Consider the following 12666-nt stretch of genomic DNA (forward strand, 5'->3'; position numbering starts at 1 on the left):
GTTATGTGAGTTAAGGATGCAGTTTATAGCTTTCAATCTAAATCTGATGAACAATCAACGCTTAATATTTCCTTTAATTATGGTTTTTGTAACACTTATTTCTAGAAGTACTTTTTAGTGAGTTTCTGTATTCAGTTGTCCATGTGGAAACTAATAAAAGCTGAGCTCCTATTAATTTAAAATATTTTATAGGTGTTTTTTGGCACTAAGTGAGACAAGATATTGGAATCACATTTATAACTCATCTAATACTGTTTAACCTATGACAGTTTGTCTTCCATATCCCAATGTAGCTGTATTTACATAAATGTGCTTACCTGATTTAGAAATTCTAGTGTTAACTTCTTACTAATAGGTGGTGTCAGGATTTGACTACAGAGAATTCTTCCACTCAGAACCTTAAGAGACAGTAAAATCTATCATCGTTACAGTAGAGTAGATACACCTTTTTTGTTGTTAAAGGTAAACAAAAGGCACTCTGTGAATGTATGCAAGTTTCTAGGAGTGAGAATTCTGTAGGAATGACCTGCTATCAATATTAAATAAGCTTAAGCTACGCTCAATATTTGTTCAGAGAGGGTAATGATCTTGGCCAATATGCTTTACGTTTTACAAACTATAGCAAACCATGCCAATTATAATTTTCTGTTAACTCAATCAGTGCAATCTGTCTTCAAAATAAGAAATTTATGCATCTATTCTCAGCATGTATGGAGATTCGTAACACACATTTCCCTTACTTTAAGCCCATGATTAGTAGCAAAAGACTTTTTATATTATAACAATATAGGAATATATGTAAATTCTGAAGCATGAAAAGGAACAAGTCTACAATTTGCATTTTTAAAGGCACATGGAATGCACTTACCAATTCAGCATGGATGAGGTTTGGGTTATAAAGTGAACCTTTTAATCTACTCAAGTCAGTGCCTAAGATATATTTATTGTAAGTGTGTGAGACAAATTCTTTGTTTTGGATATATTCAAATAAGGCATCATCTGATAAGGTATTTGATTCTGATGAACAGAATCAAATTCTGAGAAACAACAATTGAAACTAGAAACAGGATTAAACTGCAAATTGAATTGAACTTAAAAAAAGAAAGTAAGGGATAAATAGTAATTGATTCTCTTGCCTTAGCAAAGAAAAAATGTAAGATGTGGTAGAATGCTTTCTTGTTAGGTGCTTCCTAACAAGACTGGCCTGGAGGCCAGTCCTTGTTTGGTGCTTGGAATGTGAATGAGAGTCAGGTACCTCCCGCATTTGGTACCAAAAGAGGTTCCTCACAAAGCTTTTAAGGTGAAAAAATAAATATCTTACATGGGGAAACTAATTAATGTTAAGAACTGTCCTTTAGGAGCACCTGATGGCTCAGTCAGACTCTTGATTTCGGCTCAGGTCATGATCTCAGTGTTCTGAGATCGAGCCCTGCTTCAGGTTCTGTACTCAGGGAGGACTCGGCTTGAGAATTCTCTCACTCTTCCCCTCCTCCATCCCCCCCCCTTATCTTTCTCTCTTTCTCAAATAAATAAATAAATCTTTAAAAAATAAATAAAAAAGAACTCCTTTATATTGAGACTATGATCTTTTTAGTATTTGGTACAATATACAGTTTCTTTTATGACGTGAGGGGAATGGTAGATGCTGGGGTGTTTTGTATAGTTTCTTTCTCTTCCTCCATCTTCTCCTTTTCCTTCTCTCCCTTTCTTATTCCTCTTTGTTTTAATTTATTTGTTTCTGTATGTCTTACCCTGGCAAAATAAAAAATTCACACCTGAAGTCATTTCACTGTTTTCCTTTCTTCCAATATTTTATAGGTTTGTGAATTTAAAAGCATGGAAATCTTTGATCTATTGTGACAGTATGGGTTTCTGAAAAATCTGTTTTAGAATTGTTGTTTTATATATGATCAGTTCTGTGGACTTGGGCTTATTATCTATCTAACAATAAGTTGTCTGTGAAAAAATAAAAATGTATACCTCCTCAGGACTGATATGAGAAACAGTTAAGATCATATGATAAAACACTTAGCAAGCTGCTTGGTCAAAGTGAATTATCAGGAATGTTAGTTTCCCTTCCTTTTTCTAATGGCATGGGAAACAGTAAATGTCCTATCCCAGGCAGTATGAGTCAGTACAACTATACTACATAGAGAGGTTTATAACACAAACTGCCTAATAGTTAAGAGCTTAGACATTGTTTTCAGATGACTTGGTTCAATTTTAGATCCTGACTCAGCAAATTTTTTGTTACTGTAGTATAACTTCAAATAAATTACCTGAGTTAGCTCACTGATAAAATGGGACAATAGTAGGTCTCATTGATAGAGGAAACAAGTAACTGAGTTTATCAAAATCAGAACTGGCTCTGTGTTCTTTATTTTAACATGAAAATAATGATGCATTTTATCTTAACCCAAGGCAAACAAAACAAAATAAGAGAACAACAAAAGCATCTACATTTAAAATATATATAATAATTTGTAAATAAATAAAGACTGTATTCTTCAAAGAAGAGAGGAAAACATGAGAGTGACTGGTGTATGGGGTTGGGTGGGGTAACAAAGCATTGTTCTCTGGAAGGTGCAATGCTACACCATCCAAATGGAGATACTAAATCATCTCCATTAATTTTTATTTTTGGGGGGGAACTCATTGCATTAGTTTCTATTGTCAAAAATTTAGTGGTTTTAAAGAAAACAAAGGTATTATCTTAGAGTTCTTGAAGTTAGAAGTCCAAAATCAAGATGTTGGCGGGGCTGCATTCCCTCTGGGGGCTTCAGAGGGAGAATCTATTTCCTTTTTTTTTTTTTTTTAAGATCTTATTTATTTACTTTGAAAGAGAGAGAGAGGAAGTGCAAGAGTGGAGGGAGGTGAAGAAAGAGAAGGAGAGAGACAATCTCAAGCAGACTCTGCACTGAGCACAGAGCCCAACCTGGGGCTTGATCTCACAACCCTGAGATCATGACCTGAGCTAAAATCAAGAATCACATGATTAACCAATTGGGCCATCCAAGCACCCCTATTTCCTTTTCTTTGCCAGCTTCTAGAGGTTGCCTGCATTCCTTGGTGCATGGCCCCTGCTCCATCTTCCAAGTCAGCAGTGACATGTTAAGTCTTTCTTACTCTTCTTTACCCCAATACTCCCTTTCTGTAATAAAATTTCTCTCGGCCTCCCTTTTATAAAGACCCTTGTGATTACATTGGGCCAACCCAGATAATCCAGAGTAGTTTTCCCATCTCAAGAGCCTTAGCTTAATCACATCTGCAGAGTCCTTGTTACCATGTAAGTTCATACATTCATAGGTTCTAGGAATCAGAACATAGACATCTTTGGGGAGCGAGATGATTGGTTATCTTGTACTCAGATATCTCTTAAAATAAAATTGTAAGATAGAAAAATACCTTTAGGGTAAAAATAAAGAGTAACATGAACTTTCTCTGAAACATATGTATTGTCAGAATAGGTGGAAGATTAAAAAACAATATGACCTTGTCTCCTGTCTCACTTGGTGTATGTATGCAAGGCAAATATTTAGGATTATCCAAACATGATATATGACTCATCTTTTTTCATATATTTACTAACTATATACTCTTTTGAGCAAATTGGTTAGCCTTACCCAAAATTATAATGTTGAAATATCATTTCTAATGGTATACGTTTTTTTGTACTCTGGAATAAAATCTCATTATACTGAAGGACAAGAAGTCACTAACCAAAAAATAGCAAAATTTTCTACGTATTGTTTTGGCAAAAAGGTATAAATAGTACAGTTGTTAAAAAATAGTCCTTATTTATTAGGAAGTTTATGTTAGTTAACCTAAAATGTTAGATTAAGTACAGAGAGCAGAACCAAGGGCAGAAGATGGCAGAGTAGGAGGATCTTACCTTGTCCCATGGATATACCTAGATAACATCCACGTCAGTGTAAATAAGCCAGAAACAACCAGAAGACTGACAGAACAGACTTTCCACAGCTAAATGTAGAGAAGAGGCCACACTGAAGAGGGTAAGAAGGGCAGAGACATGATTCAGAGCCAGATGGACCCAATAGATTACCCATGGGAGGGAAGGATGCCATGGGTGTGGAGAAGGGAGAGGAGCAGAGCCCACCTGAGGCCCCCCAGGCATGGGGGACCGGCACTGGGAAGATGAATCCCCATAACATTTGGCTTTGAAAACCAGAGGGGCCTGACATTGTTGTTCTTAGAATCAGTGGGCTAAACACCTGGAACCTTAAAAATCAGTGGGCTGTCTTCTGGGAGAGCCAGAGGATGATAGGAAACTGACTTCCTGCACTTAAAGAGACAGCACAACAAATAGGCCTGCTGAGATATAGCATAGAAGCACCCGTTTTAAAAAATGCCTGGGATATATAGAAAGGAGATTTTTTTACTGATCTCAGAGTATGTGCTGGAGGGGCAGGGATCTTTGGGAGACTTCTTCAAGAACAAAAGGGCTGAATGGGAAAAGATATTTACAAATGATATTGCCAGTGAGGGGTTAGTATCTGAAATATATAAAGAATGCCTATAACTTAACACCAACCCCCCCCAATAATGCAATTAAAAATGGGCAGAAGACATGAACAGACATTTCTCCAAAGAAGACATACAGAAAAGATGCTCAACATCATTCATCATCAGGGAAATGCAGGGAGATGCAAATCAAAACCAAAATGAGATATCACCTCACACCTGCCAGAATGACTAAAATAAAAAACACAAGAAACAACAGATGTTGGTGAAGATGTGAAGAAAGGGGAACCCTCTTGTGCTGTTGGTGGTAATGCAAACTTGTGCAGCCACTGTGGTAAACGGTATGGAGGTTCCTCCAAAAATTAAAAATAAAATTATCATGCAATCTAGTAATTGTATGACCAGTATTTACCCAAAGTATATGAAAACACTAATTCGAAAAGATACATGCATCTCTATGTTTATTCTAGCATTATTTACAATGGCGAAATTATGGAAGCAACCTGAGTGTCCATTGATAAATGAATGGATAAAGAAGGGGGGGTATATACATTCAATGGAAGATTGCTCAGCCATAAAAAATAATGAAATGTTGCCTTTTGCAACAACATGGTTGGATCTAGAGGGTATAATGTTAAATGAAATAAGTCAATCAGAAATAGACAAGTATCATATGATTTCACTCATATGTGGAATTTTAAAGACAAAAAAGAAAAAAAGAGACAGACCAAGACATAGACACTTAACTATTGGGAACAAACCGATGGTTGCCAGAGGGGAAGTAGGTGGGAGGATGGGTGAAATAGGTGCAGGGGATTAAGAGTACACTCATTGTGATGAGCACTGAGTAATGTATAGAATTGTTGAGTCACTATATTATGTACCTGACATTAATAAAACATTGTATGTTAATTTTACTGGAATAAACATAAAAATGAAATAAAAATTAAGTGTAGAGAGGAATTCAAACAAGCCACATAAGAAGTTACTGATAACTATATCTAGCATTTAAAACACTGTTAAATATATTTTGAAATCACTGTTGCTTGTAACCTCCATTTATACTTATAAATCTTTAAATGTCCTGGAGAAGAATCCATAGAGATGCAAAACTTTTCCTTCACCAATCAATTTCTTTCCAGCCCATATTACTTTCTTAGCAAAAACTGTCAGAGAGCCTTCTCCACAGTACCTGCTGAGTATACTTTATTCCCCATAATTCCATTTCTTCCTGTCCTTTGCCTACAACTGGTGGGACCAAAGGGAGAAACGTGACCTAAGTTAGGCCATTTTGTCTCTCAAGAATTTGAATTGATGTTGGACAGACTTGCTCATTTTGCTGTAGGTATGGGGTTAAAAGGATATCTGAGTGAGGATGACCATGTTTGGGACATGTGATAAGAAGTTGACTGGTGGAGCCAAGGTGGAGGGAGAGAGAAGAAAAATCAGACAGAAAAGAAGCAGAGATCAGACATTTGGCTACAGAGAGAGAAAAGCAGAAAGTAAATACCTTAGTTCCCAACAGCTTTTTCACCACCCCCCCCCCAGTTTTATTTCCTCATTTCTTACTGCATTTTACTTTGGGTTCTATGAAGTACCCATTTAGTTTCCTAATAAATTTATTTTTTACCTAGACTTAAATTATTTGCATTCAGCCCTCCCCTCACTAACATATAGGGGAAATCTAAAGCACAGGCATGTCAAATGCAAAAGCAAGTTATCAGAAGAGCTGGGAACAGATCCCACAACTTGAGGTCTTGTGTTCTTTGAATTCCATGCCAAAGGAGCCATGGGCCGGATAGAAGGGAGGGAAAAAAATCTCTATGATGTCCATCTGGACACTTATATAAAAGCTATATGCTTCCTTGAGAATTCTGTAAATGACGTTTAATTTTCTAGATACATTTCCTCACATGTTAGTATTTGGTAGTAAGGTTTTCCAGGTTATTGATTCTTGAGCCTAATTCTCTTGTGGAGATTAAATTTGTAATCAGAAGTGGAAATGGCATTCCTCTCTCTAAGTGTTTAAATGCATGCATTCCTAGAATTAGCAAATTGGGCAACCGAACATTATGAGACTCAACATCCCTAATATAACAGGTATATAAGGTATATAAGGGATGGTGTATAAGGGATTTAGTGCAGTGAAAGTAATTATTTTTATATATGAAACATTTGCAGTTTCTTTAATGTACATGCCTGAGATTTTCCATATTAAAATAAATATTAAAGCAAGGTAAAGTTTAGTTCCCTTATTTTCCTACCAACTGTTTAAGAAAATAAATTCTACTGAATTTATTCAAAAAATATCATTACCATCTGATTCTTACTTTGGAAATTTAAGAATAGTTTTGAAAATAAAGTGCAATAAAAATACTGTTAGGTCTGACAAATAGCCATGTAGAAAAAAATTTATTCAAAAGTATTTCTTAGGACCAATTGGAAACATAATTTTAAAAGTGAAAATTATGGGGGTGCCTGGGTGGCACAGTGGTTAAGCGTCTGCCTTCGGCTCAGGGCGTGATCCTGGTGATCTGGGATCGAGCCCCGCATCAGGCTCTTCTGTTATGAGCCTGCTTCTTCCTCTCCCACGCCCCCTGCTTGTGTTCCCTCTCTCGCTGGCTGTCTCTATCTCTGTCAAATAAATAAAATCTTAAAAAAAAAAAGTGAAAATTATGATCATTCATTAAGAGAATTTTGACCGTTTCCTTTTTCTGGATTTTTAAAAAATCATTTATTTGTATTTGTCTGCAATTGCTAATTGAGTTAAGCTGGCTCCCCGTGTGGGATAATATCCTTTTTCAACGGCATTACAGACTTCTCTTTATTTCACTCCTGGAAAAAGATAAACACACACATCTACATACATAAATATATAAAAATATATTTTCAATGAAAACTTGACAATAGTTTGATTTGATATTAAAATATTTTTAAGTACTAGGAAAGTTTTTATGTTTTCTATTTTGCTTTCAAATTATTAAAAAAAGTAACAGCTAATGAGTGTTTTTACTATGATTTACTGAAGTATTAATAAGAAGACAAAAAATCTCACATAACTCTGTGTCTCAGATAAGCCTACTGACATGAGAAAAAAAGGCAATTTAAGTTCATGGCCAAAAATTTTAAACTGTTCAGAAGGGGTTCAATTATTAAAAACCCAAGGGAAGTTCTGGCCTTAGCCATGGTCTGCCAAAAATGTAATTAACACAAGTTAAAAAAAGAAACCCACTAAATGAATGTAAAAGATGAAAAAAAAAATCTGGCTGAAGTCATTTTTGAAAAAGAATTGAAGGCATATTTAAATTACTAGATATCAAAAGATCAATCTTGATTGGATCATTTCCAGTATCATACTAATATACTTTAAAAAAAACTAATGTATTTTTTATTTCCCATTAAAACTATAGAGCAGCCCCACAATAAAACTTTTCTTTCCTCACAGACAACTCCAGGAACTTGCCTTCTAACTGCCCCCTTCATGTTTCTCTCCTCCTATTGCCTTTATTTCCTCGTCATCCATTTACTCTTCACCCACTCCTGGCCTCCATGCTCATTACTCCATCAAAAATGCTCTTCTCAAGGTTTACAGCGGCTTGGCCAATGAGCATTCCTTCGTCTTTATCTTACTTCACTTCTCAACATCATTCGGCACAACTGATTATGCCCACCTTCTTCTTCTTCTCCTTTCTCCTCTCCTCCTCCTCCTCTTCCTCCTCCTTCTTTTTTCTCTCCCTCTCCCCCTCCCCCTCCCCTCCTCCTCCTCCTCCTCCTCCTCCTTCTCCTCCTGCTCCTCCTCCTCCTCCTCCTTCTTCTTCTTCTTTTTTCTTTTTGAAAATCTCCTCTCTTCCCTTCAGGGACACTAAATTTCCTGTTATTTATTTTCTAATCACTAGTCTCTCCTTCATAATCTCTTTTGTTTGCATCTTCTCTTCTACCAAATGCTAAATGCTGGAGTTCCTAAGTACTTGGCTCTGCGGTGTCTTCCTAACCTCCTTCTGGGCAATCCTATTCATTTCCATAGCTTTGAATATCATGTATATTCATACATCTCCAAAATTTTAAAAATGGCACTATTACTTTTAATCTCAGGTCCAAAATCACATATTCAGCTGCTTGTCTGACAGCTACGTGTGAGAATTTCAACCTTAACTTGTCCAAACAGAAGTTTTGACTTTCTTTCCCTCCATCATACCTGCTCTAAATCTATACTACTTTATCTCAGTAAATGGCACTATTTATTAAAGTCGGAAGTGGGGTTTTTCTTTGACACCTCCCTTTCTGACCTCATACATTTTATTGCTAAGCACTACCTGCCAGCCAGAAACAAATGCTAAATCTGTCTTCTCTACTTCACTGCTAGGATCTTGTTCAAGCCATAACCATCTCTAATTACACTATTGGAATAGCTGTTTGTATTCAGTCAGGATGGGCTAGGTTATGCTATAATAAAAGTCCTGAGCATCCTATCACAATGTACATATATATATATATATCAAATCATCACATTTTACACTTTAAATATCTTACAATTTTATTTATCATTTATACCTCAATATAGCTGGAAAAAAAGAATGGTCCCCAAATCTCAGTGGTTTGTAATAATAAAGATGTACTGAGGACATGCTTTTTTGTCCATCATGAATAGATGCTGCACATCTCTGGAATCTATGTCCCAGAAAAATAGAGTAGGCATCACATCTAACATGGCCAGTTGTTGTGTAGAGAATGAATAAGAACCCTGTACGATCTCACACTGGCAATTAAATGCTTCAGCCTGGAACTTACAGGTTATTGCTTTCACGACTCAGTGACTAGAATGTTACATGGTCTCTCCAAGCCACAAGAGGGCCTGGAAGTGTAGCACTAAGGGTAGATAGCACTAATTAAGTGTCACTTTCTAATGAGACTCCCTACTTCAAACCTTGCTCTCTTATTAATTCTCTGAATACTGGCCACAAGGACATCTTTCTTTTTTATTGTATTTAGGATTAGGTCCAAAATTTCTGTGGACTACAAGGCCCTACGTATTCTAACTCTCTCTATCCTAATATCCTAAACCGCTAGTCACTCCCTACCTCCCTTGCTGTGTTCTCATCACACAGAAATTATGCTCAGTCTTTCTCTCCTAGGACATGAAAAAAACAAGCTGTCCTCATCTGGCTCCTTCATTGTGGCTGCCTTCTTATACGTTGATTCTCAACTTAAATGTCCCATTCTCAAAAAAAGGTCTTCCCTAAACTTACTATTAGAAGAATGTTCTCTGTATTATTTTTTTTTTCTTTTTAAAGATCACTGCATCCCACTTATTTCCTCTGACATACTGCTCTACCTTTTGGAATTGTTTTACTTGCTTATTTACTAACCATTTCCATCACTAGAATGTAATAATAAAGATATCTTCTCATTATCCTTATCACTTAACACCCATAACTAACTTGTATAATATTTTATATTGAATGAACAAAAATCTAAACCTATGAAAGCAGTGATATTGCCTTAATAGATATAGAAGTGTTGAAGTAGAAATGGAATATATGTGAAAGCATGACCAGGTCCCAAAATCCATTCCAGGTAGATTAAAAGATTTAAAAATATCATTAAGAAATGCTATAAACTAGGGGTAAAAAAGAAAAACTATATTTAAGTAAAAAATGCTGAATGTAAAACTTGGTATAAAATAATGTATGAAAGATATATAAAAGAAATCAATGGGAGGTATCAGGTATTATCCCCTAATAATTTAAATATTAGAAGTAAAAATTCAATAGAGAAAAGAACAAATGAAAAAATATTTACAACCAATATGATAAAAAGAGGTGATATTATATATATACTTATTTTATAATATATACATATACGTATCCTTTGGGCGTCCTTCCTAGTGCTGTCTAGGAGCCAAGGGACCATGGAGTGTGTAGTATAGAAAGGAAGTTACAAATTATATGGCCTTGTGATCATTTATAGTACTGAGATTAAACTATTTTTTCCCTTTCTAGTCTGTCACATATTTAGTTATGTATTACAAATTTCCCTCCTTTCCTTCTGTTTTCACTAGGATTTTACACAAGAGTAGTGGTAGTGTTGATCATAATAATTACAGGATATATATTTATAGGACAATGAGAGAGGAATGAGACTAAATTTGAGTAGAGCTGATCATTCATAAATGGTTGCAATGTTTGATGAAATTTTGAATTTCCTATTTGGAGGAGAAGGTTTATACTTTTTCACTTTTGTAAGGGAAGTTGCCTTATGGTTAGGCAAAGAACATTGCTATTGTTTAGAGGTTTAAGTGTGGGAGTTAGTGACCTTACTGATGCTGAGTATCCACAGTGAGTTATGATATATATTGTAATTGGCTTATTGAACTCCCACTCACACTCCCTTGGAGCTAGACTTCCTGGAAAGATCAAAGGTGAAATAGTGGAAAGATAAAAGTTACATTTATCAGATGACCCTTCAGCTAGGATTGTGCTTATAACCTAGGTTTTGGCCAAGTGGGCATTTCCACTACGACAGTCATGAGGGAAGAGACAGGATATTTTGTCAAGAATGGGGACAAGAGGATTTGGTTTTTCTTGGGCTCAAATAATGACAACAATTTCCTTATTTGCTTTCTGATCACGAGGCAGAGTAATGGCAGCAGCTGTTCTTTTAGCTGGAAAATTGTGCAATGTGGTTCAGGAAATTATATTTAAAAAGTCATTTTCTTTCTTTTTTTTTTTTTTTTAACTTCAGTTGTATGAAGGATAAAGGGAACTAGCTAATAATTTTCCTCAGGTCATCTAGAGTGGATTCTATTGTCTGTAAGAATGCTGATCAATACAGATATTCTTTCCATGTTCATTGAACAAATATTTATTATATCCCTAGTATGTGCCAATAGACAATAAATGTAATAAGTAAATCAGAGAGTATTTTAGATAGTGCTAAATTAAATGGAAAGAAATTATTAAAAGTAAAGCAAAGAAAGGAGAAAGAAATGAAGAGGAGGTAGGAGTGTGGAAAGCAGATTATAATTTTAAATTAGGTCATCAGAATAACTTTCATTGCAAAGGAAAGAATGAAAAAGATCTTGAAAGAAAGGAGATTAAATCATTCCAGGCAAAGGAAAGAGTCTGTGCAAAGGCCCTAAGGTGGGCACATGTCTGATATGCTAGAGAAAAACAGAGAGACCAATGTAAAGTGAGCAAGACAATGATACAAGAGAGGTAACAGTAAAAAAAAAAAAAGAAAGAAAGAAAGAGAGGGAGGTAACAGTACACCGTTTAAATGAATAAAGGAATTTGGCTATTTCTCTAGTGAAATTGGAAGCCTCTGGAGACTTTTGAAAAGTGAGGTATCATTTATGTTGTAAAAGAATCCATCTGGTTGCTTCATTGAGAATAGACTGTGCTAGGAAAAGGATAGAAGCAAGAGATTATTTAGGAGCTATTGTTGTAATTCAAGTGAGATATGATGTTGGCCTAAATCAAGGTGGAATCTGTGGAGATGGGAGAGGTGGTGGAGTCTGGGTGTATTTCAAAGTTAGAGGCAATGGCATTGTCTGAGAGATTGGATATAAGGTATAAGAAGAAAGAGGACACAGGAATGACTCTAAGAGTTTCAGACCTGAGGAAATGTAAGAACAGTTGATATTATCGGTGGGGTAGTTTAGGGCTAATGGCTCTCTGTCAGGGAGGCAGTCATTGAAATACAGGTAGCATTTAAAGTCTCGAGACTGAATAAGATCACCAAAGAAAGGAATTAAGATGGAGAAGGGGTCCAAGAACTAAGTCCTGGGAGAATCTGCCATTAGAAGTTGGAGAAGACGAGCTAACCAAAGAGGAAGAAGGAGCCAGTGAGGTAGTAAATAAGGTGTTCCTGGGAGGCAAGTGAAAAAAGTGTACTTAGGAAAAGGGGGAGAGAACCTATGTTAAATGCTACTGAAGAAAGCTGAACTTGAGAAACTTGCATTCCCACCAACAGTGCGTGAAGATTCCTTTTTCTCCATATCCTCACCAACACCTGTTGATTCGTGTGTGTGTGTGTGTGTGTGTGTGTGTGTGTGTGTGTGTGTGTATGTGTGTGTTTGGGTTTTTCTGTTTGTTTGTTTGTTTTGGGTTTTTTTAGCCATTCTGGCAGATGTAAGGTGATATATCTCTTTGTGGTTTTGATTTACATTTCCCTGATGGTGAGTGA

This window comes from Ursus maritimus, unplaced genomic scaffold (assembly GCF_017311325.1).
Source record: "Ursus maritimus isolate PB19 unplaced genomic scaffold, ASM1731132v1 scaffold_10, whole genome shotgun sequence".
Classification (NCBI taxonomy): domain Eukaryota; kingdom Metazoa; phylum Chordata; class Mammalia; order Carnivora; family Ursidae; genus Ursus; species Ursus maritimus.